Source organism: Geotrypetes seraphini, chromosome 5 (genome assembly GCF_902459505.1).
Source record: "Geotrypetes seraphini chromosome 5, aGeoSer1.1, whole genome shotgun sequence".
Lineage (NCBI taxonomy): Eukaryota > Metazoa > Chordata > Amphibia > Gymnophiona > Dermophiidae > Geotrypetes > Geotrypetes seraphini.
The window spans coordinates 122,044,843-122,069,851 of record NC_047088.1 but is presented as its reverse complement, the minus strand read 5'-3'; the positions used below and the strand labels follow the sequence as shown (position 1 = coordinate 122,069,851).

Sequence of the window (25,009 nt, the reverse complement as noted above, 5' to 3'; positions counted from 1 at the left end):
TTCCTGAGAGCAGCGGCCACCATAACCAGGCACTTGGTGAAGACTCTGGGTGAGGAGGCCAGACCGAAAGGAAGTACTCTGTATTGAAAATGTAGAGTCCCCACCCGAAATGTGAGGTACTGATGGGAGGCCGGATGGATGGAAATGTGTGTGTAGGCCTCCTTGAGATCCAAAGCGCATAACCAGTCGTTCTGCTCGAGGAGGGGATAAAAAGATGCCAGGGTCAACATGTGAAATTTTTCTCTGACTAGGAATTTGTTGAGCACCCTGAGATCCAAAATAGGCCGCAGATCGCCCGTCTTCTTCGGAACAAGGAAGTACTGGGAGTAAAAACCCTTGTTCTGCTGAGCCAGAGGAGCAGGCTCGATAGCTCGAAGCTGAAGAAGAGCTTGAGCTTTCTGAAGAAGAAGGCGGTCTGGGAGGAATTGGAAGGATACTCTCTTGGAGGATGTTCCGGAGGCACTTGATGGAATTGAAGAGAGTATCCCTCCCTGATAATGGAAAGGACCCAGAGGTCGGTAGTAACCGTCGTCCATCGGTGGTAAAAATGATGGAGACGACCTCCGATAGGGGGAAAAACTGGAAATGGCAGAACGACTGAGATTATGCTCCGTTCTAGACAGTCAAAAAGGCTGAGGAGCCTTAGGTACAGCAGGTGGCTGAGGCTTTTGCTGCTTCTGGGGATGCTGCCTCTTAAAAGGCTGCCGAGTAGAAGGAGCCTGTTTCGGAGGAAAACGCCTCCGATATATTTGAGGAGGGCGTGTAGGACGAGGAGGAGCTGGCTTCAGTTTTGGCCTGAGAATGGATGCAAAAGACTTCTCATGGTCTGAGAGCTTTTTGGTGGCTGCCTCTATAGACTCGTCAAAGAGGTCATTGCCAGCGCAAGGAACATTAGTCAGCTGGTCCTGTAGGTTAGGATCCATGTCGATGGTACGGAGCCAAGCGAGACGTCACATGGCCACAGAGCAAGCAGTAGCACGAGCAGACAGCTCAAAAGCATCATAGGAGGACTGAAGAAGCTGCAGCCGGAGTTGTGACAAGGATGCGAGGACTTCTTGGAATTCAAAGTGCATATGAGAATCAAGATAAGGCATGAACTTTGGAAGAATGGAGAGAAAGAACTCAAAATAGGTGATGAAATGAAAATTATAGTTGAGGACTCTGGAGGTCATCATGGAATTCTGGTAGATGCGACAACCAAATCTGTCCATTGTTTTACCTTTCCTTCCCAGAGGAACAGTGGCATACACCTGAGAAGGGTGAGAACATTTCAAAGATTCAACCAGAAGGGATTGGTGAGACAATTGAGTGTTGTCAAACCCCTTATGATGTACTGTCCTGTATCTGGAGTCCAATTTGCCTGGAACAGCTGGAATGGAATAAGGAGTTTCCAGACAGCGGACAAAGATTTGATCCAAAAGCATGTGAAGAGGAAGCTTGAGGGATTCAGCCGGAGGTTGAGGCAGATGCATGGTCTCGAGATACTCCTTGGAGAACTTAGATTCAGTATCAAGTTGAATATCTAAGTCAACTGCCATCTGACGCAGAAAAGATGAAAAAGACAGCAGATCTGCCAAAGCATGGACTCGAGAGGGACTCGAGGATGTCGAGGCAGCTTGATCCAGCGAAGAAGGAGACCTGGATGGAGAAAAAGAACCCACAGGGTCCTCGAGGTCCGGAAGCGTAAGGTTCGATGTAGGCAGTGGGGAATATTGAAGAAAAGGCTGCTTACGATGCGGCTGCTTACGATGAGGCCTGGATGAATGCTTTGAAGAATGCCTCGATCTATGATGCGAGCTGTGCCTCGAAGCAGGCCTCGATAATCGAGGAGAGCGTGTCCCAGTCGAAGCCCCCAGAGAATTGATAGGGCTGGAGGCTGTGGAACGAAGCAGTGGAGGCTGAGTGGAAGAACCTCGATGCACTCGCAAAAACTCTGCTCCTTGCTTCAAGTGTGAGGGTTCCAACAGAGGCATTGGCAAAGAATCTGCTCCTTGCTGTCCATGCCTAGATGCCAGACCAGACACTCGCAGAGACTCTGCTCCCTGCAAAGAGTGTGCATACGACTGAGGAACAGGAGGCGGCTCGACCTCACGGGAGACCTCGGTATGCCCAGACTGGATTTGTGAGAGAAGCTTCAGGGCCATAGTAGTAAAGAGCTGAATGAATTGTTTCTCTAACAAGCTGGCAAGGATGGATCCGCATCTCCAACGGGACCACCTGCACGGGCCTCGTGTTCCCTCGAGGCAGCGTGAGAGTGCTTGGACTTAGAAGCCTTAGGACAGCGGCTGCTGTCCTATCTGACCTGAAGAGACAGAGGAAGATATCACAGCAGGCATCGAAGACAGAGCCGGTACAAACGAAGCAGGTTTGATGAGGCTCGGAGTAGAAGCTGTGGAAGCCGGAAGAGCTTCGGATGAGTTCGAGGGCGAAGCACTTTTCGAGGACGAAAACTCCATCGAAGACTCCATGCTGAAAAGCTGCTCCCGCAGGATGCAACGACGCTTGAAAGCACGAGACTTAAGTGTTGAGCATGGCCGGCACAATTTCGGGAGATATTGAGGCCCAAGACACCGAACACAGCGTCGATGAGGGTCCGTGAGGAAAATTGTGCGCTGGCACTTGGAACACTTTTTAAAACCAGTTGCAGGCCGGGACATAGGCCGAAAAAGCGCCGCCGCAAGATCGAAGCCGCGGGGCTGCGGCCACAAGGCCTGCCCGGTCGAACGAACGGAAGAAATTTTTTTTTTTTTAAAGAATAATACAGCGATTCTGAGTAAAAAGAACACAAAACCGCGGACAAAAGAAGGCACAAGTGAAACCACTTCACGCAGAGAGTCGAAGATGGACTTCTCGGCTCCGCGGAAAAGTAATAACTGAGGAGACGCGCCTTGCGCTGAGCGGGAAGGCACTCACGCATGCGCGGTGCGGGCAACTCGAAACTTCGAGTTTCTTCAAGCAAGTCTGCTTGTGAGGCGTTTGCATCGTGGCTCCGTCGGATGACGTCACCCACTTATGAGAATACCTGTCTGCTTGTCCTGGGATAAAAGACAGTATCAATGAGCATCTAGAAAGGCATAAACTGATGAAAACAAGCCAAAATGGCTTCTGCAAGGGAAGATCATGCTTAACTAACTTACTGCACTTCTTCGAAGGAATAAACAAACGGATGGACAAAGGGGACCCCATAGACATCGTATACTTAGATTTCCAAAAAGCCTTCGACAAGGTACCCCATGAATGCCTACTACGGAAACTGAAGAACCATGGGGTGGAAAGAGAAGTACACAGATGGATCAAAAATTGGTTGGCGGGTAGAAAGCAAAGGGTAGGAGTGAAGGGCCACTACTCGGACTGGAGGAGGGTCACGAGTGGTGTTCCGCAGGGGTTGGTACTCGGACCAGTGCTGTTCAATGTATTTATAAATGATCTAGAAATAGGGACGAAGTGCGAAGTAATAAAATTCGCAGACAACTCCAAACTATTTAGTGGAGTTGGGACTAAAGAGGACTGTGAGGATTTACAAAGGGACCTGAACAAATTAGAAAAGTGGGTGACGAGATGGCTGATGAAGTTTAATGTAGAGAAATGTAAAGTCTTGCATGTAGGAAACAGTAACCAGAAGTACAGCTACACGATGGGAGGGCTGGTAATGGGTGAAAGTACCCTAGAAAAGGACTTGGGGGGTAATAGTGGACAAGAGAATGAAGCCGTTGGCACAGTGCGCAGCGGCCTCTAAGAAGGCGAATAGAATGCTAGGTATTATCAAGAAAGGTATTACAACCAGAACGAAAGAAGTTATCCTGCCGTTGTATCGGGCGATGGTGCGCCCGCATCTGGAGTACTGCGTCCAATATTGGTACCTTATGAAGGATATGGCGATACTCGAGAGGGTCCAGAAAAGAGCAACACGATTGATAATAGGTATGGAAAACCTTTCATATGCTGAAAGATTGGAGAAACTGGGGCTCTTTTATTTGGAGAAGTGGAGACTTAGAGGAGACATGATAGAGACTTACAATATCATGAAGGGCATAGAGAAAGTGGAGAGGGACAGATTATTCAAACTTTCGAAAACTACAAGAACGAGAGGGCATTCTGAGGGACAGATTTAGAACCAATGCTACGAAGTTCTTCTTCACCCAAAGGGTGGTGGACACCTGGAATGCGCTTCCAGAGGGTGTGATAGGACAGAGTACAGTATTGGGGATTAGATAATTTCCTGAAGGAAAAGGGGATTGAAGGGTATAGATAGAGGATTACCGTATTTTCACGTAGATAACGCGCACCCGTGTAAAACGTGCACACGGGTATAGCGCGCAGAAAACACAAATTTATGTACAGAAATTTTTATATATCGCGCACACCCGTATACCGCGCATGCTGCCCGACTCTCCCGTCGCCGCCTGACTCTCCTTTCGCCCGCACCGACTCTCCTCTGGCCACCCCGACTCTCCTTTCGCCCGCCCCGACTCTCCTCTCCCCCTTGAAGTCTTGTTCCCACCCTGAAAGCCTGATGCCCCCCCTGACGTCCGATTCACACCCCCCGCAGGACCGCTCGCACCCCCACCCCGAAGGACCGCTCGCACGCACTCCCACCCGCACCCCCACCCTGAAGGACCGCTCGCACCCTCACAGCCTCCCGACCCCCCCCATCATGTAGAAGCTCCAACCCGACCATGTACCCAAGGCCCCGCCCCCAGGAGGGACCTAAGGCTCCCGGGCCTATTCTGATTGGCCCAGGCGCCTTAGGCCCCACCAGTAGGCGGAGCTGTGGGACGGATGGGCCAATCCGGCCTCATTCCATCGTTGGCTGCCTGCCGGACAGGCGGGTTTGGCTCCCGTCTGTCCAGCTAACTACACAAAGGTATGGGGAAGGGGGGTGGGGGTGTCGTGGGGGTCGGCCAGGGGGGTTGCGGGTCGGCTGGGGGGGGTGGTCGGAGGTTCTTGGGGGGGACGGTCGTTGGGGGGTGGGGGGTTTGCGTCGAGGGCAGGAGGGCCTGGGATCCCTCCTGCCCGTAATGTAGTGTGGGGTGGGGGTCGCCATGGCCAGGAGGGTTTGGGCTCCCTCCTGGCCCGATATTGTCGGGGAGTTGGGGAGTCGGCGGGGCAAGAGGGCTTGGGCTCCCTTTTGCCCCGATCGTGTCGGGGGGGGGCAAGAGGGCTTGAGCTCCCTCTTGCCCCGATCGTGTCGGGGGTGCCTCGGTTGGCTGGGGCAAGAGAGCTTGAGCTCCCTCTTGCCCCGATCGTGTCGGGGAGTCGGCGGGGCAAGAGGGCTTGACGTTAGAGAAAGGGCGAACCGCCGGAAGAGGAAGCAGCAGGACACCGGTAGGAGCTTCTACATGATGGGGGGGGGGGGGTCGGGAGGCTATGGGGGTGCGAGCGGTCCTTCAGGGTGGGGGTGCGGGTGCCGGTGGGAGTGCGTGCGAGCGGTCCTTCGGGGTGGGGGTGTGAGCGGTCCTGTGGAGGGGGGGGTGAATCGGACGTCGGGGGGGGGGACTATGTAAAAAAAATTTTATATAGCGCGCTCACTCGTATACCGCGCAAGGTTATGCACGGTTTGTAAAAACATGTATAACGCGCGCGTTATATGTGTGAAAATACGGTACTATACAGGTCCTGGACCTGATGGGCCATCATGTGAGCGGACTGCTGGGCATGATGGACCTCTGGTCTGACCCAGCAGAGGCACTGCTTATGTTCAAACCAATTACCTGCCGTTTCTTGCGTTTTTTGGTCCCTCTGCTGTAACTTTACACTGGTGCCTGCAAGAGATGCCCTCTAGAAAGATAGTCAAGCCCTATAAAGATGATTTTCACATTTTTGTAGATGGCTCACAAACCAAGGCCAGTACTGCCTTTGCTTGGTTTGTATACAATATCAAAGACCAGATTTGGGATAGCGGATGGTGCACAATGCCCGTTTCCCTTACTGCTCAAGCTGCAGAGCTAGCAGTACTTTTGCAAGCCCTCGAAACATATCCAGATCAGAATCTCACCATTTACTCCTATTCCATCTATGCTATCAAATGCATTGAAGAAAACCATGATAAGTGGCAAATTTAGAGGGTTTATTGACAGCACAGGAAAGCCATTACAGCATGTTACGCTACTAGAGTGCCTCATGACAGCTACACAACACAGATGTATCCCTGCAGCCATTGTCAAAATAAAAGCACATGATGACAAAGACACATCATTTAACCACAAAGCACATCAACACATTGACCACCTAGCAAAAAAGGCCACTACATACAAGCACACAGTCTCACTATATGTAGGTACCAGAGCACAATCAGGTGATATTGAGGTCTCCTTTGCCACAGGGGTAACTCCAGGTGAGTTAAAACAATGGCAAAACCTGGATTGCAAACAGGTAAAAGAAATATGGAAAACAAAGGATTTAAGAACTTGCATATCCACAGTTTCCTTCTGGTTATAAGCCAAAGATGACCATTCCAAACCACATGCCCCTTTCTTATATATTAGTGCTAGGCTGAAGCTAATAGTATGGCATCCCAAGTTAGATGCCATTCTGAAAGAAATTGTTCAGAAATGTCCGATTTGCATTAATACAAACCCAAGAGGAACTCTTACCCCGTTAGGAGTTATCCCTATTCCTGAAGGGTCTTGTAGAAAATGGTGTATTGATTATACAGACATGATCTTTGAAAATCAGGGGAAAAATGTTTATATCAATGTGCATTATAAACCAGAAAAAAGGCTGCTCAGAAAATCTGAACTGAAATAGAAAGCAGATATGGTGTTCCTGAAGCCATAGTTTCTGATAATGACAGCCATTTTAGAAATGACCTTCCGCAGGAACTATGCAGCTCATTAGGTATTGAACAAAAATTTGTCACTATTTACCGGTCGCAGGCAAACAGGTTTGCTGAGAAAGCCAATGATTTAATAAAGGTGGCCTTAAAGAAACTTATGCCCTTGTAATAAAAAAATTGGTTAAAATACTTACCTGCGGCCTTGTACGCCGTCCGTAATCAGACCCTACAGTTTAAAGATTTCATTACCAGTCCATTCCAGCTATGTACTGGAAGGCTACCATATTTTCCACCTTTCCAACAGCCAGGCCAGAGAGCCTTACCTCAAGTTATATCAGAATATGTTTTCTCTTTACAGACAGCGTTGCAGCTGCTAGAGGACAAAAGGAAATATTCCGCAAGGGCCCCAACACCGTGGGTATACAAGTACCACAAAGGACAACAGGTATATAAGCGTACTTTCCAGAAGAACAATGGGAAACAGCTGGCTTTCAACGGACCTTATACCATTGAAGAACCCTATCCTTCTGCAGTCAAGTTACAAGGACACAATACTTTGGTGCACCACAAGGAGATTAAACCAGCTCCTACAGAAGCACAGGACGTGTAACTGTAAGGTCTATGAGCTGGTGGACTGAACTTCATTACTCTGAGTACATTTTGCTTCTCTTATTTTTATTTAGTATTATACTTATAGTAGGATATGCTTTTCTAGTAAGGTATACGGATAAATGTAGGACTAGCTTATATTTTTGTTTCCAGACACATTTCACTAAATCATAACTCTTTTCCTTTATGAGTGAGGACTGTCCTTCCTATTACACACCCATAGTAGCCATTTTTCTTGCTCTAGTTCAGTACTTATACTCTGGAGTTGCGTTTCCATAGCCCAAGGTATTACATGGTTCTTTGATTATCGATTTCCCAGCTATATCTGTTGTTAAAGCTGCTGTCTATTTCCCGGCTATATCCGTTGTTGTAGCCACTGTCTCATACCATTTCCTCAAAGCCCAAGCCCTCCATCGAGTTTCCCATGGATTATCTCCCTCAGACCCCCATGGATTATCTTCCCCAGATCCCTACGGATCATCGGCCACAGGTTTAGTACCCTTTTGAAGCTACTAATCATATTCTTCTTGCATTACCCCTTTGCCACAGCTGCTCCCATCCGCCCCTATAACTTTGCCCTCATGCACTCCATGTATTTACCAAACCAAAACCTGCTCTGAAATCACATACCCCCTAATGTCCCACAAACATTATGTCCCACTTCCACAGCATGTGAACACAAGGGCCTTATATATCACGTGTGCCCTATTAAATTAGATGTGCAACTAAACCAATGAGATCATTGATGGGCGTGTTTGGAAGACACAGTGTGTTTAGGATAAACGAGAGAAAACAGACATTGATAAACAAAGGGGGAGAGAGCTTAACCAGTCTATTAAAATAAAAGTATGACATATTACTTATATAAAAAAAGGCAGTAGACATTGCTTGTAAACCAATGTTTAAGAAAAAAAGAGAGAAATACCTAAGCAAAAAAAAAAAAACTGACAATGCTTACAAAATGAGCCAATATGAGAAGTGAACATGTGATTGCACAAAAATAACTAAAATATGCATAAAATATCTGATAAAACAATGAGGTAAGAAAAGGTAAAAATACAATAAATTTGCATATAAATGTATGAGTAGGTGACAGCAATAAAATTTGAGAGATAAACATATGTACACATGAAGTATGAAACAAATAGGTTAAAACATAATAATATATGAATATGTATGAAAATAAAATCAATAATATATGATAATAAATAAGCAATAAAGTCATAAGAAGGGACGATAATCTATTTCTAAATTTAAACCGGCTGGTGTAATGGTGTTCAGATCAAAAACGGTCCTCTGTTCTGCACGAAGCAAGACATTGTCGATGTCTCCACCTCTCCAATTGTTTTTAAAGGTTTTAAATACAATAAAGCATAGTTCTTCAATGGTGTGGTTTAGTTCTTTCCAATGTTGGACCAAGGGTGCTGTTGAAACCTCTCTCAAAATGCAACTTCTATGTTCGATGATTCTCGTTTTAATCTTCCTCTTAGTTTTACCAACATAGAGTAGTTTGCATGGACAAATGATGATGTAGATGATGTGCTGAGTATTACAATTACTGCTAAAATTTAAACGATACATCTTGCCTGTACGTGGGTGTTTAAAAAAAGAAGCCTGTAAGGAATGTTTACATACTGAACATGATGTACATGGCCGATGTCCTGTATGTTGACACTGAACTGTCCTTGCTGTAGGAAGCGCAGATGGCACTAGTTTATCTTTGAGGTTAGAGTTACGAGATAAAGCAATCATAGGTGTCTTGTCTCTGAAACACTGATGCAATTCTAAAATCTGCCAGTGGGCTTTAATAATGCGTTTCACTTCTCCAGAAAGGTGTGAATGTTTTAAAACACAAGTGAAATCAGGTGCTTTATGTATTTTATTTCCTGTCTGAAGTAAGTCCTTGCAATGTTGTGACTGAGATCGATGATAGCATTGGGAGACTTCATTCAATGGATAGCCTCTTTGAACGAATCTATTAGCCATATGTGGGGCTTGCCTCTCAAATTCATCTTGTGTAGTCTTTTTAATCTAAGAAATTGGCTATATGGAAGGTTCTTTTTCAAGGTATGTTGGTGAAAGCTTGAATAATGTAGATAGTTGTTCTTATCGGTAGGTTTTTTGTATATGGAAGTCTAAAAGCCATAACGGGTTTTTAAAATAGAAATGTCCAAAATAGATATGTGTTGTGCATTGAATTCCATTTTAAACTTTAAATTGCAATCACACATATTTAGCCATTCTAAAAATGAATGGAGTTTAGAAATGCTTCCTTTCCATAAAATGAAGATGTCATCTATATATCTTTTATAAAGTCTGACCTCATTTTGATATTCGTGTGTGGTGAGGTATTTTTCTTCAAAGTCTGCCACATATAGGTTAGCAATATCGGGAGCCATAGACGCTCCCATGGCTGTCTCCTTGATCTGTAAATAAAATTGACCTAAAAAACAAAAATAATTTTGTGTAAGAGCCATGGTTGCTGCAGTTATAATCAATCTATTTGGTATGCGTTCAGAAGAATTCCTATTGGCCAATGTTTTTTCAATAATACTGATCGCCTCCATTTGGGGAATGTTAGTATATAATGATTCAATGTCTAACGTGACGAGAATGATATCTTCAAGGTCTCCATCAAAATTGTCCAGGATGTTGAACATATGGGCAGAATCACTAGTGCCATCTGCGCTTCCTACAGCAAGGACAGTTCAGTGTCAACATACAGGACATCGGCCATGTACATCATGTTCAGTATGTAAACATTCCTTACAGGCTTCTTTTTTTAAACACCCACGTACAGGCAAGATGTATCGTTTAAATTTTAGCAGTAATTGTAATACTCAGCACGTCATCTACATCATCATTTGTCCATGCAAACTACTCTATGTTGGTAAAACTAAGAGGAAGATTAAAACGAGAATCATCGAACATAGAAGTTGCATTTTGAGAGAGGTTTCAACAGCACCCTTGGTCCAACATTGGAAAGAACTAAACCACACCATTGATGAACTACGCTTTATTGTATTTAAAACCTTTAAAAACAATTGGAGAGGTGGAGACATCGACAATGTCTTGCTTCGTGCAGAACAGAGGACCATTTTTGATCTGGACACCATTACACCAGCCGGTTTAAATTTAGAAATAGATTATCGTCCCTTCTTATGACTTTATTGCTTATTTATTATCATATATTATTGATTTTATTTTCATACATATTCATATATTATTATGTTTTAACCTATTTGTTTCATACTTTATGTGTACATATGTTTATCTCTCAAATTTTATTGCTCTCACCTACTCATACATTTATATGCGAATTTATTGTATTTTTACCTTTTCTTACCTCATTGTTTTATCAGATATTTTATGCATATTTTAGTTATTTTTGTGCAATCACATGTTCACTTCTCATATTGGCTCATTTTGTAAGCATTGTCAGTTTTTGTTTTTGCTTAGGTATTTCTCTCTCTTTTTTTCTTAAACATTGGTTTACAAGCAATATCTACTGCCTTTTTTTATATAAGTAATATGTCATACTTTTATTTTAATAGACTGGTTAAGCTCTCTCCCCCTTTGTTTATCAATGTCTGTTTTCTCTCGTTTATCCTAAACACAGTGTCTTCCAAACACGCCCATTAATGATCTCATTGGTTTAGTTGCACATCAATCACTACTTTTTTTGAGCCTTCTGCCGTTTGATTGGCTCTTTATCCTAAACACACTGTGTTTTTCAAACATGCCCATCAATGTTTTCATTGGTTTAGTTACACATCAATCAAAAATTTTTTGAGCCATCTGCCGTTTGATTGGCTCTTTTGCCTTCCTATCCCTATGTGTGCTAAGAATCCATTGTACTACAGTTATATATTTTTTACGACCACAGCACTGTTCCTTTCCGTCTTTTGTTTGCCTATTTTTACTGTATCCTTTACTACACTTTTCACTTCGTGAGACGCTTTACAGTAGTTGGCGATTCTCGGCGCATCGGGCCTTTTGGTAAGTTTTACTTCCCTCTTTTTTGGCTTTAATAGTCACCGTTGCTTTTTTATCGCGTTTTAATATATATATATATTTCATACAATTCCTTGGAGCCCTCTCTTTACATAGTTATGTTGTCTAACTGTGACTGTCTAGATGCCTCTTCATGCTTTTTTGCCACATCGTTGTTTTCTTCACTGCCTAATCTGTTGGTTTTAACCTCTGCATTTTTTTTTACTTTAAACCCTTGTTTATGACTCCAAATTTTTACACTAATTTTGCCGTTTTTTTATGTGCCTCTGAGCCATAATCAGCTGGGCTATAAGCTGCACAATTATGTTGTTTTTATAGTTAAGTTTGATACGGTTTATATGGCCCAAGTCTGCATCACATGATGAGTTCCAACAAACGTTTTTAACATTCAGTTGACAGATCAGATGATTTTAAAGGCAGTGGTTATTTACAGTGCAGCAAATTAAGGTTATGATACCACAACATTGCGTTTTTTAAAATAATTCTCTGAAGTTATGTCACCTTTTATGCTATGTAAGATTTAACTGTTTGCATTCATTCTTTCTACTGTGGCTGTCATATGATCTATTTTTTATTATTTTATTATTTTTTAACTTTGGTTTCCTTTAGCACTATGGTCTTTATTTTATATATATATATATATATATATATATATACATTTTTTCCAGTATTCATTTTAAGTAAATTTTATGTATACATGTTATATCTATCCTTATGATTAACATTAATGGTCATGGTGAGTCAATTTACGCAGTATCTATGTGATGTTTATATATATTTTGTTTTCACTAATTATGATAAGCAATATTTCATGTATCCGCAATAATTGATATTATCTTATATAACATTGTGCCTGTATTTTAGGTTTATGAAATTTTACTCTACAATTTTTGTGGCATTTTTTCAAACCTTTTTCATTTTGGTATGTATTCTATCCCTTTTCTTTCTTAGTCTTTTGGATCATGTTTCTTTTGCAACCAATTGTTTCATGTCACTTATGTGGTTCTTCTTGCTCTTGTGCAGATATCTGTGTTTTCAATGTTTGTCTTTTCACTTATCCTCAGGCATGCAGCTTTTTATACAACTGTTTTTCTTTTTTTTTATGTCATCACAAATCCTAAAGAGCATGACACAACAACATTCTTTTGTCCATATATAAATGACATTTTATATTGTTTTTATGATTTAAATAATTATTTTCGTATTATATTTGTACTCAATAGGACCCCTGACGAAGGTTTGTCCGAAACACGGACCATGTCGGGTCCACTGTTTGGTAAAAAGGTTTTTATATATTTATATTTGTCACAATAAATTTCGTCTGCATCTTGTACACATCTGCAGTTTGTTTTTGTTTGCTCCTGGTTGGTTTTTTCTGCAGATAAGGTTGGACCTCCTCCTTCCTTTTTGTTGCTCTGAGGGAAATTAAGAGTCATTTGGCAATAAAACATCACACTTCAATATGACTCAGAAAGTAGATGTGTTGACCAATTAATGAAGTGATAATGAAATGAAAATTATGAATATCCAATAGAAATCAAGAACGTAAAATGTACTAACGTGGTCTTAGGTTGTTAAGAATATATAAAAGGTCAGTTTTACTAGTATATTATCAGAACAGACACCAGGTATACGGAAGCCAGCATTCTGTATATGCTCTGTTAACTCAATTGGCTGAGACTTATCTTTTGTAAGCTGACTATTATTGATTACTAATAAATGTATTAATTATACAGTAAATTGGGTTATTGTGTGAGGTCATTGATGGAGACTTAAGCAGCTAGTCTTCAGCTGGTGCTTCAATTTGATTTAAGTAGCGCTTTTGATCTGGTAGATCATTAAATTCTCATGAATTTAATGAATTCTCATGGTTTAAAGGATTTTTAGAATCAAGACTATAAAGTCAAATTCAAGGAAATTCTTTCAACAATTTGGAAAATCCTTGTGGAGTCCCGCAGGGCTGTCCACTTTCTCCTACACTCTTTAATGTGTATCTTCTTTCCTTGGGTCACTGGATGAGTAAGTTAGGTTTGAGGCTATTCAGCTATGCTGATGATATCACAATTGTCATCCCATGTGATACCACATTATCTAGTAGTACTCAAGTTATTGAGTCAATATTGAACTCTGGATGCAAGAATTTAAGCTGAAACTAAATCAGGAAAAGACTAAATTCTTTTTTGTATCCGCACAAAAGATTGACTTTGAACAAACAATAAAGATTAAAACACAGTATCATTTAAAATAAGCTCCATAATTAAAATTCTGGGAGTTATTTTCGATCAATGTTTTACCATGAAAACTCAGATAGATGCAATGGTTCAGAAGAGTTATTACATACACCCTGTGGAAACTTCGTACAGATCTTACTTTGACACTACCGCTTTTACTCTCTTAGTCCAGACATTACTTTTGGTTTTGAAAATGCAAAAAGAAAAAAAAAAAAAAGACTATTTATTTTGTGAAACCCGCATATCTCATTGGCAGTCTGTGGGGACTAAATCCAAGCGTGTGTGGTGGGGCTTGACACCACCACAAGGTTTTATGTTTAGTTACACTTCCTGTTACATTGCTAAGAAGTGAGTTGCTAATATTGTTTATTTTGTTATCTATACTACCATCACATCTTGTCTTTAGCTGGGGGTGGCCTCCATAATTGCATTTCCTACATACGCCACCCCCACCTTCTAGTTTAAATTCCTTGAAACATATTGTCTAAATTTCTCAGCAAGGATTCTTTTTCCTGCTATACTAAGATGTAACCTATCATTACAATATAGTCTCTTGTCTTTCCATGTCTTTCAAGTTTCCAAGTTTCCAAGTTTATTGGTTTTTAATATCCCGACCATCAAACAATTGTCTGGCCGGTTAACAATCTGATTAAAAAAGAATTAATAGTAGTAGAATGTGAATGGAAATATCTTAAATTAAACATAAATGACAAAGACTTGACATACTGGAATGTGAGGGAATTGTGGGTGAAGGGAAAAAGTTACATTGTATAGAAGAAATGGAGAGAGTGGGGAGGGGATGAACATGAGGAGGGGGGAGCGTTGAAGTAATGAATAATGGATACTTGCCCCATCCACCTATGTACTTAAAGCCTTCTTGATGGCACCAGGCTTTGAGTCATCTATTAAATCTATTAAAGTCCTTTGTGTTTTTTATTTTTTGCTCTCCCTTTCCATATGCAGGCAGTACTTCTGAAAAAGCTAGTCTTTGCAAAAGGTTTAAAGCTCTCACTAAGCTCCCGAAAAGCTTTCTGCGCTGCAAGTGTGGAGTTGTTGGCCATGTTATTTGTTCCCAGATGGATAACAGCATCAGTGTTAGAATCCTTAGTTTCTTCCTTAATTATACTCAGTATTTGCCTGGAACTCTTGGTAGCTGAGGATCCTGGAAGACGTGTCACTATTTTGGTCTCCTCTACTGTGTTCCAAGATTAATGCATCTGATGATAGAATCCCCCAACAGCAATAGTTTTCTGTTTTGGTCTTTTTTATTTGTGCCTATGGTGTGCTTTCTCTCTCGAGTTACCTTCACTGGTTGCAGTCCCACTTCACTTGTGTTTTCTTGAGTATCACAGTGGACTAATGGAGTGAAGGAATTCTGTAGGGGTAATATTTGTGAAAGTGGATGTTTCTGTGTTACATGTCACAGTCTTCCTGAGCCTACTGTGACTCATTTATTTCTGGGTGGCTTTATTCTTTGAGGTAGAGGTGGTAATTTGGTATGATTTTGTGGAGTGATGAAAGCTGCTTTAATTGTATTCAATTTCTGTTTAATACTAACAAGTTGAAGAAATGGGGCAAGCCTTAAGTCTCCAAATAGTGTGTCTTGGAATTAAAGCACCGCAGTGATTGCATTGAATAAAGATCATCTTGATTGGTTGGGAAGTGAATCGATTATTTGGTTCTCTATATATGAACAGTGATCCCTGGGGATGAGGGGACTGTAAGTCTTACCCTTTTTTCTATGAGGAGGAAGAGGAAATATGATATAGCAGAGGACAGAGAATATTTTTTCCTGATAATTCCTAACATTGCATGAGCAGTTGTGAATGACATGGAAGTCTGAGACCTTGGTCCCTTAGCAGACAGGCCATGGTCACCTGAGCTAGACTAGTCATATTCTGCGAAGAAGTCTGCCTATCATGAGGCATGGAGGGAAAGTATAAAGAAGTCCTGCCATTGATGAAGGTTGCACCAGGGCATCTGGGCCTTCACTTCCTGACTCGTATCTTCAACTGAAGAACAGAGATGTTTTTTTGTAAGCCGGGAGCCCCCACTGACTCACAATGTAGGTGAAGGCTTCCAACTGAGGAAATCTGCTTACACACTTGTCCACTTCTTCCACATGTGCTGCCGAGAGCACCAAGACGGATGTCATCGAAAAAGGCCATCGAAACAGCAACTGGATTTCCAAGCGTAGAGAAGCCCTCTTGGTGTCCCCCTGGTGACTGACATAGGCTACCACCATTGCATTATCTGAGAAAACCTGTACCTCTTTGCTCTGCAGCGAGCTCCCAAATGCCTGAAGCATCAGGTGGATAGCTCAAAGTTCCAAGCGATTGATCGATCACTTCCTATGAGAAAGGGGCTAGTGTCACTGAACCGGAGGCCCTTCGCAATGTGTACTCCTAGCTGTATAGGCTGGCATCTATTGTCAGGATCACCCATGCAGCGATGCGAAGGGTAACTCCTCTGGTTAGACTGAGATTCCAACTAGAGAATGACACGGTGAAAAAATTGGTCCCCGTCACCGCCCCGCCCCGTCTCACCATCCCCGTCACCGCCCCGTCCCCGTCTCACCATCCCCGTCACCGCCCCGTCCCCGTCTCACCATCCTCTTCACCGCCCCGTCACCGCCACTGCCACCCCATTCACCGCCCCGTCACCGCCACTGCAATCCCATTCACTTTTCTTTATTTACGTATAAAGGAAACATTCTTTAAAACTTTAAAACTTAGTTAAATATTAGTTAATAACTATACAAAAACAAAACACGCAGAGAAAAAATTAATTAATATAAATTCTCAAAACTGACACATTTTGATCACTAAATTTAAAATAGTTATTTTTCATACAGTTTTTCAATCACTAATCTTCCACCACCCCTGGGGCTAGCAATGCAAAAACAAACACGACATGTACTTTAAATGCTTACAATGTTAGCCTATATGGTAAGTAGACGCGGCCGCTGTACCTAATCGCGGCAAAGATCTCCCTGCCGTGATTAGCATAGTGACCGCGGCTACGGCTGCAAGTCTCCCCTCCCCCCAGCGATCACGGCAGGAGGGCACCCAACCCCTCCTGTAGACCCCCCCAACGGCCCTCCCGACAATCGCAGCAGAAGGGTACCCAACCCCTCCTGCCGGTCCTCCCAATGGCCTCCCCTAAGATCGCCAGCAGGAGGGTACCCAACCCCTCCTGCTGGACCCCCCCCCCCCAACGAACCCTCCCACCCCGGAACCCCCTTAGTCTTACTTTCCAAGTTGGACCGGACGGCTCCTCACACGTATGGCCAGCAGGCTTGCCTCCGTCCAAATGAGGCGGGCCCGCCCCTACCCTGCCCAACCCACATGATCCTAGGGCCTGATTGGTCTAGGCACCTAAAGCCACTCCCGCTATAGGAGGGGCCTTAGGTGCTTGGGCCAATCAGGCCCTAGGATCCTGTGGGTTAGGCAGGGGAGGGGAGGGGCGGGCCCGCCTCATTTGGACGGAGGCAGGCCTGCTGGCCAGACGAGCGAGGAGCTGTCCGGTCCAACTTGGAAAGTAAGACTAAGGGGGTTCCGGGGTGGGAGGGTTCGTTGGGGGGGGGGGGGGTCCAGCAGGAGGGGTTGGGTACCCTCCTGCCGGCGATCTTAGGGGAGGCCATTTGGACGGAGGCAGGCCTGCTGGCCAGACGAGCGAGGAGCTGTCCGGTCCAACTTGGAAAGTAAGACTAAGGGGGCTCCGGGGTGGGGGGGTTCGTTGGGGGGGGGGGGTCCAGCAGGAGGGGTTGGGTACCCTCCTGCCGGCGATCTTAGGGGAGGCCATTGGGAGGACCGGCAGGAGGGGTTGGGTACCCTTCTGCTGCGATTGGCAGGAAGGGTTGATCTGACAAATGAGGAGCACGGTGAAACACGGGTAAATAGCGGTTCCTAGAAGGGGGTACATTGGCCCGCGGGGACAAACCTGTTCACCGTTTCCGCGGTCGGTGAATGGCCTTGTCCCCGTCACCGCAGCGACTGCTAGTTTTCTTCCCCGTTTTCGGCGCTGACCCGCGGCTTAAATGCGGTGCCCGCGGGTAAACCGTCACCGTGTCATTCTCTAATTCCAACCAGTAGGCTAAACTATGACATGCTTCTGCTGTACCAGGTAGCTGCTGTTGCAACGCATCCCTCTGTGGGCACCATCGGAAGAGCGCATTCTGGAGTGGACGTACAGAGAACCACATCCATGGTTGCTGTCATTGATCCCAGCATCTGCAAATAATTCCAGGCTGTCGAAGCTGTCTCACTCTAAAACTCCCATATCTGACGCAGGAGCTTCTCTCTGTGGGCTTCCAGGAGGAACACCTTGTTCTCCCCTTGTGTCGAACAAGATTCCCACACACTCCAAGTTCTGTGTTGGTTCCAGGTGGCTTTTTCGAAAGTTGACCATCTAGCCCAACCTCTACAGTAGATGAATCACACTCTGCACACCTGTTATGCCTTTGAACTGGGTTCTTATCAGCTACTCATCCAGATACGCAGGTGTGCTACAACTACAACCATCACCTTGATGAAGGTTTGTGGTACCATGACCAGCTTAAAGTTTCAGGTTTTTATTTATATTTGATGAATCGCTTATTCCAGTTACTAAGCGATTTACAATTTCATAAAACAGGTTTACATAAGTAATCACAATAACTTAAAACTAACACTATTGAGACATACACGAAACGTGAAGGAGAAAAGGATAAAGTTACATCATCACAGCTTAAGAAAAGAAACAAAACAAAGAATGAAACAATAGGCTGGGGTAATAGAACTGAGCCCTAGTATCTGCATCTAATAGAAAAAAGCTAGAGATTGAATGCATCTTTAAAAAGATAGCTTTTTAGTAGTTTTTTGAATTGACCGAGGTCTTTTTCTTCTCTGAAATGTTGGGGAAGAGCGTTCCATAATTGGGGGGCCATTTCTGAGAACATATCATGTCTTCTAGTACCAATGATTTTTAAGGAAGGGACAGTTAGGAGGTACTGAGCTGTCGAACGAAGAGGTCGGGAAGTGTTGTGGGGGATAAGCATTCGGTTGCTAAAAAGAGGTTCTTTAAAAGTTAAGGTTTTGTATGTTAGAAGTAATATTTTATAAGTAATACGATGGCTGATTGGGAGCCAGTGGGAGTTAATCAATAAGGGGGTGACATGATCAAATTTTTTCCCATTGTATATGAGTTTAACCGCAGTATTTTATATAACTTGAAGGCATTTATTTCCTTTTGCGTAATATTAATTAATAAAGAGTTGCAGTAGTCGAGCTTGGCGATGACCAGAGAGTGGATTAATATATTGATCGATTTAGGCTCAAGAAATTTTGAACTCGAATGTATCATACGTAATTTGAAAAAACATTGTTTAACTGTGTTACTTATGTGATCATGAACTGAAGTGTTGCTTCATTACATGGAATTGCAATGACGTCCTGTGCTCTGGAAAAATGGGAATGTGCAGGTAGGCCTCTGTCAAGTCCAGCAAGGTGAGAAATACTAGTGCCACCAAAGCATTTAACAACTGTCTCCATTTGGAAACGTGGAATCTCAAGGACCACATTGACTACCTTGAGGGCTAGAATCTGCTCTAGTCTTCTGAGTTTCTTTTGGACATTATGAAGTATATTGAGTATTTCCTGGAGCCCCAGTCTTCCTCTGGTACAGGCTCTATGGCTTCCAGATCTAGCAATCTTTGTACCGCTGCACTGACTCTGACCTCTTTTTCTTGCTTCCCAGCTGGAGAATCCAGAAAGAGGTCCAGGAGGGAATGAAAGAACTCGAGCTTGTACCCCTTCTTTATAACATCCAGGACCCAGTGGTCTGTAGTGATCTCCGAGCACACTTCCCAATAGACTGATAACCTCACCCCGATGCATGGAAGTTCAGTTGATGGTTTGGCATTATAATTGCTTCTTGGGTACAGATTAGGGAGTTAAGAGCTTATGTGCACGACAGAAGAGCAGGACTTGGGTGTGACTGTATGTGATGATCTTAAGGTGGCCAAACAGGTTGAAAAGGTGAAGCTAGAAGGATGCTAGATTGCACAGGGAGAGGTATGGCTAGTAGGAAAAAGGAGGTATCGATGCCCCTGAATAAGACTTTGGTGAGACCTCATTTAGAATATTGTGTACAATTCTGGAAGCCGCACCTTCAAAAAGATATAAAAAGGATGGCGTCGGTCCAGAGGAAGGCTAATAAAATGGTATGTGGTCTCCATCATAAGATGTATGGGGACAGAATTAAAGATCTCAATCTGTATACTTTGGAGGATAGGGGAGATATGGATTGGATAGCGACGTTTAAATACTTAAGTACTGTAAATGTGCATGAGTCGAGTCTCTTTCATTTGAAAGGAAACTTTGTGATGAGAGGGCATAGGATGAAGTTAAGAGGTCATAGGCTCCGGAGTAATCTAAGGAAATATTTTTTTACAGAAAGGGTGGTAGATGCATGGACCAGTATCCCAGAAGAGATAGTGGAGACAGAGACTGTGTCTGAATTCAAAAGGGCCTGGGATAGGCACATGGGATTTCTCGGAGAAAGAGATAATGGTTACTGCAGATGGGCCATTTAGCCTTTATCTGCCATCATGTTTCTATGATTCTGAAGATTGGGAGTGCTTGGCCCCTCCAAATCTTTCCTCAAGCTCTGAAATGCTGTCTGGCCCAGAGGCCTTCCCAAGAACTGGCGATATCATTTTGAGGCCCGAAAATTACTGCTCTTAGGGGTTTGCGGTCTGTTGTCTGGTAAAGTCTTCAGTTTGCAAACCGGCATACTAGCCATAAGGTTGTCCAGGCCTTTCCCTCAAGAGTCCTCTAAAGCAGTGTTTTTCAACCACTGTTCCGCGGCACACTAGTGTGCCGCGAGATGTTGCCTGGTGTGCCGCAGGGCCGCCGGGCCCGGAGCTCACAGGGGGCCCGAGGCAGGGGCGCCAGTAGCTCGCCAAGGCAAAGTGAGTCGATCACCCAGGACTCACTTTGTCTTGGCGATCTAATCTATCGAGCCGATAAGTCTTCTTCTCCCCGACGTCAATTCTGCAGTCGGAGAGGAAGTTCGGGCCAGCCAATCGCTGCCTGGCTGGGCGGAACTTCCTCTCCGATTGCAGAATTGACGTCGGGGAGAGGAAGACTGATCGGCCCGAAGCAGGGAGAGCATGCGTCGGCGTCGGCTTTGGGGCCTGTTATCCATTGGTGGGTCCTGTTCCCTGATGGCAGCGGCAGTGGCAGTGGCTTGGGGAACGGCAGGGAGAAAGAAAGAAAGGGGGCAGGCAGGGAAACAGAAGGAAAGAAGAAAAAAAAGAAAGAAAGGTCAGGGAGAGAGGAAGAAAAAGTTGGGGGAGGGAATGAGGTGTGGAGGAGAGAAAGCATACAGGCTGATAGAAGGGAAGAAAGATTGGATGCACAGTCAGAAGAAGAAAGTGCAACCAGAAATCACCAGACAAGGTAGGAAAAATGATTTTATTTTAAATTTAGCAAAGTGGAGGCAGTATTACCACAGTTTTCAAAGGAATTTGCCCAAATAACTTAATAGTTAACTGGGTAAATTCCCAGAGATGAAACTTCCCTTCACTTACTATGCACAGTTCTGAATTTATATCTGCTGTCTATATTTTACAATATGGTCACCTTTTACTAAACCGCAATAGTGGTTTTTAGCGCAGGGAGCCTATGAGCGTCAAGAGCAGCGCTGGACATTCAGCGCAGCTCCCTGTGCTAAAAACTGCTATTGTGGTTTAATAAAAAGGATGGAGGGTATATTTGTCTATTTTTGTATGCTATAAAAACCAAATACAGAGAGAGACTGAGAGCTGTTGACGAAGAGCTACGTGTGTGTCTTTCTTCGATTCCAGCCAGAATATCAGCTTTGTGTTCAGCCAAACAGGCCCAGGTTTCGCACTGAATAAAGTATTTTATAATTTTTATAATTTTTATTTCGTAATAAAGTAATTATAAAATACTTTCTTTGTGTTTATTTGATTCCTATTCAAGAGAATTACTTTATATATAATCAATATAGGCAGAGAGTTAAATTTTTTAACATTTTCTAATGGTGGTGTGCCTCGTGATTTTTTTCATGAAACAAGTGTGCCTTTGCCCAAAAAAGGTTGAAAAACACTGCTCTAAAGCACAGTTCTTCAACCGCCGGTCCGCGGACCAGTGCCGGTCCACAGAAAATTCCTGCCGGTCCGCGCAGGACTGGCGAGATCAACTTCTTCAATTTCCTGCCGGTCCGCACAGGACCGGCAAGATCGAGGAGTGCAGGGCCGGAGAGATAATGGGGAGCCTCAGACTGTGCTTTCTTCCCTCCCAGCGGCTCTCCTTACAAGCGCAGCGATTCAGGAAGGAAGCCTTGGAGCTTTTGCTGAGTCGGGCCGCCTCTGATGATGCAACTTCTGCTTTCCTCAGAGGCAGTGCGACCCAACAAAGGAACCGAGGATGCCTTACTGAATCGCAGCGCTGGCAAGTAAGGAGAGTTGCTGGGAGGGGAGAAAGCTGCTGTGCATGGTGAAAAAAAAAAAGGGACAGCTGCTACTGGACCTGGAGAGGGAGAAGGAGAGATGCTGCTGGGAAGGGAGGAGGGAAAGGAGTCTGGGAAGCTGCTGGGCAAGGGGGGAAAAGGGACAGCTGCTACTGGACCTGGAGAGGGAGAAGGAGAGATGCTTTTGGAGGGGAGGAGGGAAAGGAGTCTGGGAAGCTGCTGGGCAAGGGGAAAAAGGGACAGCTGCTACAGGACCTGGATAGGGAGAAGGAGAGATGCTGCTGGGAGGGGGGAGGGAAAGGAGTATGGGAAGCTGCTAGGTAAAGGGGAAAAAGGGACAGCTGCTACTGGACCTGGAGAGGGAGAAGGAGAGATGCTGCTGGGAGGGGAGGAGGGAAAGGAGTCTGGGAAGTTGCTGGGTAAGGGGAAAAAGGGACAGCTGCTACTGGACCTGGATAGGGAGGAGAGATGTTGCTGGGAGGTGGGAGGGAAAGGAGTCTGGGAAGCTGCTGGGTAAGGGGGAAAAAGGGACAGCTGCTACTGGACCTGGAGAGGGAGAAGGAGAGATGCTGCTGGGAGGGGAGGAGGGAAAGGAGTCTGGGAAGCTGCTGGGCAAGGGGGGAAAAGGGACAGCTGCTACTAGACCTGGAGGGAGGGAGAAGGAGAGATGCTGCTGGGAGGGGAGGAGGGAAAGGAAAAGGAAGAGAGTTACTGCTGGACAGGGGGAGGAGAAAAAAGGAAGGAAACAGCTTGCAGGGAGATTAGAGGAAGGGAAGGGGAGAGATAGGAATGAGATGGGAAAGGGGTCAGCAGAGAAATTGAGAGGGACAAAGATGCTAGATCTGGTGTAGGAGAGATAAAAATGAAGAGAGCAGTGAAGCTGGAGTGAACTGTGTAAAAAGGAGAGAGGGGCATAGGCTGGATGGAAAGGGGAGAGGGGCATAGAAAGAAGACAAAAACCATATGGAAGGGGGAGAGGTCAGACAGTAGATGGAAGGGGCAGATGCTGGATTGAAGAGACAGAGAGGGCAGATGCTGGAAGGAAGAGAGTGAAAAGAAGATGAAAGCAGAAACCAGAGACAACAAAAGGTAGAAACAAATAATTTTATTTCTATTTTGTGATTAGAATATATCAGATTTGAAATATATATCCTGCTAGAGACATAACTGGGGACTGCAGTATTCTGTTAGCATGATATTTCTATGAAATTGGCTTGTTCAGTTTTCTTGATAGTAGAGGGGATATATGTGAAGGGGAGGGGAGACAGGGGTTTTGTTGGTTCGTGCTCTGTATATTTGTATTTATAAAATCACAATTGTTCAGAATATTGTTTCTTTTTATACTTTAATAAAATATGTTCAATATACAATCATAATTGCGGCTTGTGCAGATGGGATCAGATGGTTTGCGGGGACCGAGCTCGCGGAGATGGAGCGTAAACAGGGTTTTTAAATTTTAGTCCTATTAGTTTGCCGGTCCACAAAATAATTCTTTTATTTCTGCCTGTCCACGGGTGTAAAAAGGTTGAAGAACACTGCTCTAAAGGGTAATTTACTCAAGGTCGCTTTGAAGGAGAAGTACCACGCCCACTGTCTGATCCACAACATCCTGCAGGCAGAAATGGAATAAGTAGACATTTTGGTCATGAATCTGAAAAGATCATACAGAGCATCAGCTACATAATCTACTCTAGACATTTGAAATTGGTAATCCCTCCCAGCCATTGCCTTTGGATCACATCGTAAATTGGAGTGGCAAGCATGGGCAACAAAAGACACCACTGCAGCTGCTTTTAAACCAGAGGCTGCAGCTTCAAATACCTGCTTAAGAATAAAATCTAGCCTGCGGTCCTAGGCATCATTTAATACCAGACCACCTTCACTGGGACAGAAGGTATGCTTGGTAACCTCTCCCACTAGGTAATCCACTTCCAGTGAAACAAAGAATTGGTTAAATTCAGCATCCATCAGATGTAGCTTTGCCATGGCTTTAGATCAGTGTTTTTCAACCTTTTTTGGGCAAAGGCACACTTGTTTCATGAAAAAAATCACGAGGCACACCACCATTAGAAAATGTTAAAAAATTTAACTCTGTGCCTATATTGACTATATATAAAGTAATTCTCTTGAATAGGAATCAAATAAACACAAAGAAAGTATTTTATAATGCTGCCACCGCCAACATCACCGTTGGCGGCGGTGGCACTCAAGTGGCTAAAGAGCCGCAGTTTGCCGGCCTAGGGACAACACTGGAGGGTGGCCAGCTGTGCACCCCCTTGGGACGTAAACCCAGGGTGGGGCAGACCCCACCCTGGTATGCCACTATCTGTACCTCACTCCCTCCCTATGACCAAAAATTATCCTTTCTTCTATTCCCCGTGTACACAACCATCTCTTTCCCTCCCTTCCTCTCTCCAAAGTCCATGCCTTCTGTGTCCAAACACTCATTCCCTCCCCCACCTCAGCATCTCTTTCCCTCCCTTCCTCTCTCCCAAGTCCATTTCTTCTGTGTCCAAAAACGCATTCCCTCCCCCACCTCAGCATCTCTTTCCCTCCCTTCCTCTCTCCCAAGTCCATTTCTTCTGTGTCCAAAAACGCATTCCCTCCCCCACCTCAGCATCTCTTTCCCTCCCTTCCTCTCTCCCAAGTCCATTTCTTCTGTGTGCAAAAACCCATTCCCTCCCCCACCTCAGCATCTCTTTCCCTCCCTTCCTCTCTCCCAAGTTCATGCCTTGTGTCCAAAACGCACTCCCTCCCCTCTTTTGTGTTCCGTGTTTGCCTCCCAGCCCATCTTTGCAACTTTCTCAGCAAAACGAAGCTCAAGCCGCGAGGCTTGTCTTCTGCTTCCTGTCTGCCCTGCCGCATACAAATAGCCGAACGGAAGTATTCTCCGACGTCAGCG

General features: G+C 44.4%; 1 protein-coding gene across 4 annotated transcripts in view; it reads right to left on the bottom strand.

Moving 5' to 3' along the window:
• The window catches only part of TBCCD1 (TBCC domain containing 1), a 510,277-nt gene that overhangs the window by 202,653 nt on the left and 282,615 nt on the right, over positions 1 to 25,009 (bottom strand). The gene's annotated exons all lie outside the window — the stretch shown is intronic.